The sequence below is a fragment of the Myotis davidii genome, unplaced genomic scaffold (genome assembly GCF_000327345.1).
Source record: "Myotis davidii unplaced genomic scaffold, ASM32734v1 scaffold299, whole genome shotgun sequence".
NCBI lineage: Eukaryota > Metazoa > Chordata > Mammalia > Chiroptera > Vespertilionidae > Myotis > Myotis davidii.
In genome coordinates this window covers 358,572-362,368 of record NW_006293088.1, presented here as the reverse complement: position 1 = coordinate 362,368, position 3,797 = coordinate 358,572, and positions in this window count along the sequence as shown.

Genomic DNA, 3,797 nt, shown 5'->3' with positions numbered 1-3,797 from the left:
TTCCCGATCAGAGCACATGACGGAATTGAGGGTTCAACCCCCACTAGGGGGCGTACAGGAGGCACTGATCAATGATTCTCTCTCATCATTGTTTGTATCTCTCCCTCTCCCTTCCTCACTGAAATCAAAATACATGGGTTTTTTTTAAAGGGGATTATTTCCAGAAACGAGAACAAGGCTACATTTGTCTAGATTATAAACCTAAGATTTTGCTAAAACAAACTACATCCTAGCTCCTTAGGGCACAGGTCTTCACAGGCCCTGAGTGGGCTTTCCACTCACTCCCCTGCCACTTCCCACATCACACCTCAACTTGACAAAAAGGAGCCATCTCCTGGAAATCTAGGCCTGATCCCAAGGCCAAGGTATGCCCTTTCAAGAAGGAGGTGAAATTCAGAGAAGAAATCTGGAAATCTGGAGGTGAAATCCAGAGAAGAAATTTTGTGAAAACAGTTCCAAATTGGGAGAAAAATGTTTTTCAGGTACAAACCCTTGTCCCGAATTCTGCAACAGCCTTACACAAAGCATTTACACAGACATTCCTTTCAGCATTATTTAAAGTAGCAACAAGCAGAAACAACCCTGATGCTCAGTGTACGGAAACTTCAGTACAACCATAAGATGAACACTGCACGGTCATTAACAGGAAGCTGGCAAAGGTGTTTTTAGTAAGTGCGAAAAAAACCTTATGTGATTTTAGTTAAGAACAAGCAGGATGCAAAATTTAAAGTTTGAAAGCTACATTTTAAAAATGGGCTAAAAAAAGGGGGGGGGGTGCCAAAGACTAAAAGGAGGAAAACACAAAAAAGTCAGTGATTTCATCCATGAGAGGAGGATTTTGAGTGTTAGTTTTTCATCCTCTTGAAACCTTTTTTGCATTTTCCACAAATGAAACATACCTTTTCCCTTTTCCTTTTCTTTATGATTATAAATGTAACACAGGCTTTCTATAACAAATTCGAGCATTACAGAAACAGAAAGTCCCTCTATGATCCCACCACCCAGAGGTAATTACTCCCCAAAGGTAACTAGTAATAATGATTTGGCTCCCATTCTTCCAGATGTTTTCCAACAAACATTCTTTTAGAATCAAATAATTTCTTTAAAAACCAATCCGTATGATTCCATATATAGGAAATGTCCAGAAAGAAGAAAGAGTAGTGGTTGCAAGGGATGGAAAAAATGCTGTTAGATGGGACTATGGAGATAGCTCCGCAACTCTGTAAATTTACTCCAAAATTTACAAAAGGGAATCATACACTTAAAACCAGGGAATGTTATGACATGTAAATTATACCTCTATAAAGCACTGAAACACAACAGTGCCAGGACTGGAGGCACTAACAGTGCTGGGCGGCTCAGAGGATGGGGGAGGCAGCCCTGGGCTCTGGCCCTACTTCTTAAGAGCACATGGTAAGACCATGTGGTAGGAACAGATGAAGCTAGTGGCCCCACAGGAATCACTGGACATGGAGAAACCATCAGGTGAGGGGGAGGAGGGGCAGTTCCAATGGATACAGGACACAGGAAAGCACTGGCCAGGCTTGCCTCAAAGATAAATGGTAGAGACAGAGCACTGGCCAGGTGCCCAAACACCTCACAAACCTCAGGATGCCCTGTGGGCAGGAAAACCTAGAATGAGGCTCCCATTCAACAGAAACTTTAAAGCCACCAGTGGCAAGATGTTACTCCCTGGTGGTCCTCAAAGGTGAAAAGAAATAGGCCAGAGCTAAAATGAACATATGACAATCAGCCATCAGGAAGATAAGGGGAATGGATTAGGTATTACAGAAAAAGCACAATGACTATAGAACAGAAAAGCAGTCTGGATGCCTGTAATGGTGTAAATGGATACAATGCTCTTAGAAATTAGTTGGCAATTGTGTATCAGAAGCTTTTAAAGTGTTCATACCCTTCTAGGACTCTAAAGAAATCACTCAAGCCCTGGCCAGTGTAGCTCAGTTGGTTGTGCATCATCACCTGCACCCAAAAGTTGCCAGTCAGGGCACACGCCCAGGTTGCAGTCTTGATCCCCCAGTAGGGGGCGTGCAGGAGGCAGCTGATCGATGTTTTGCTCTTACATCGATGTTTCTCTCCTCCCTCCCTTCCCCTCTTTCTAAAAATCAATAAAAAAGAAATGTCATCTGGTGAGGAATTAAAAAAAATAAAAAGAAATATGCTGATGAATTTAAAACAGCCTGACAGAGGCATTGAGCAGCAGTCCTAATCCTTGAGGGAACCCAGTATCACCCAAAAGGAAGCTGGAACCACAGACTTGTTTATGCCTCCCTAAAAGTAGTTTCTGGATGCAGCAATCCAGCTAAATGATCTGTAGCTAGCAGATTAACTTAACAAACATGCCCCAGGGATGGCACCCCAATTTCAGGGTCAGAGCAGTCCAGCCAGCGTTCAGCTGAGAACTGGTGGAGGAGGGTGCACAGCTAACTAGTTCACATGCCCTCTGCTCTGTTTAGTGGCCTCAACCAGAATGCTGTGCCACTCAAACTGATGCCACCTAAGCTATTTGCATCTAATTATAGCTGAAGTAGAAAGTTTATTTTATGTTTAAGAATTAGGCCCTAGCCGGTTTGGCTCACTGGATAGAGCGTCGGCCTGAGGACTGAAGAGTCCTGGGTTGATTCCGGTCAAGGGCATGTACCTTGGTTGCAGGCACATCCCCAGTAGGGGCTGTGCAGGAGGCAGCTGATCGATGTTTCTCTCTCATCAATGTTTCTAACTCTCTATCCCTCTCTCTTCCTCTCTGCAAAAAAATCAATAAAATATATCTTTTTTAAAAAAGGGTCGATGCTTCTCTCTCATCGATGTTTCTAACTCTCTACCCCTCTCCCTTCCTCTCTGTAAAAAAAATCAATAAAATAAATATTTTTAAAAAGAATTAGAACAGAGTGATGTTAGCTCTCTAATTATGACGCTCACACCTGCATTCTAATAAGCTTTGTTCAATGTAGGAAGGGTGAAGACAGAGATAACACAGAGGGAGCTGTGCAAACTCCTTTGCATGGAGTGGATGGGACGCATGAGTGCCTCCCAGGCATTGGTTTGGGGGTAAGAGGGATAGTGCTGGCCACACAGAGCAAACTTTTTGGAGGGCTAGCAGTCAACCTATCAGCCAATCAAATAAGTGTTAAGGGGCAGGGCCATGGTCCAGAGAGATGGGAAGCCAAATCATCTCCAAGGAATCAAATGTAAGACGGAGGCAGAGCCTGCTTACACGGCAGGCAGGCAGTGGGCAACTAGCATGGAATGGAACACTGGGGCAGCTCCAACGGCTAAAGTAAATACCCAGAATGTCGATGTTCTCTCTGGTACTTTCCATCTATGAGAGGGCTTTTCCTTTCCAAAGTAGAACTTTTACTCTTGGTTGTAAATCAATCTGAATGGGCTATCTACTCCCTTCTCCCTCCTACTCTATTGGGTAGCTGATTCATATTTTTCTACTTTTTTTGCCAAGTTGAAGAGTGTTTAGAGACTGAAATGAATACATTACTTCACTTCAGCGACCTCCTTAATCTACAAACCCCAGAGGTAAACACTCCCAAACTCTGCACTCTCTGATCCCCAATCAAAACCTGGTGGCAGCTGGGACAATTTGGACCAAAGAAAGACAGTGTTTTGCCACCTCTTACCTACGATAATTTTACTCCCTAATTGGCAATAAGTTGTCACTTAGCTAAGGTATGCGGGGGAGAGATGGGGACTGTTTTCGGTGTCTGTCCGTTTAATCACTGACCTTGCTCACATCCATAATCCTCTCCTAACATGTGCCATGTGGGTCC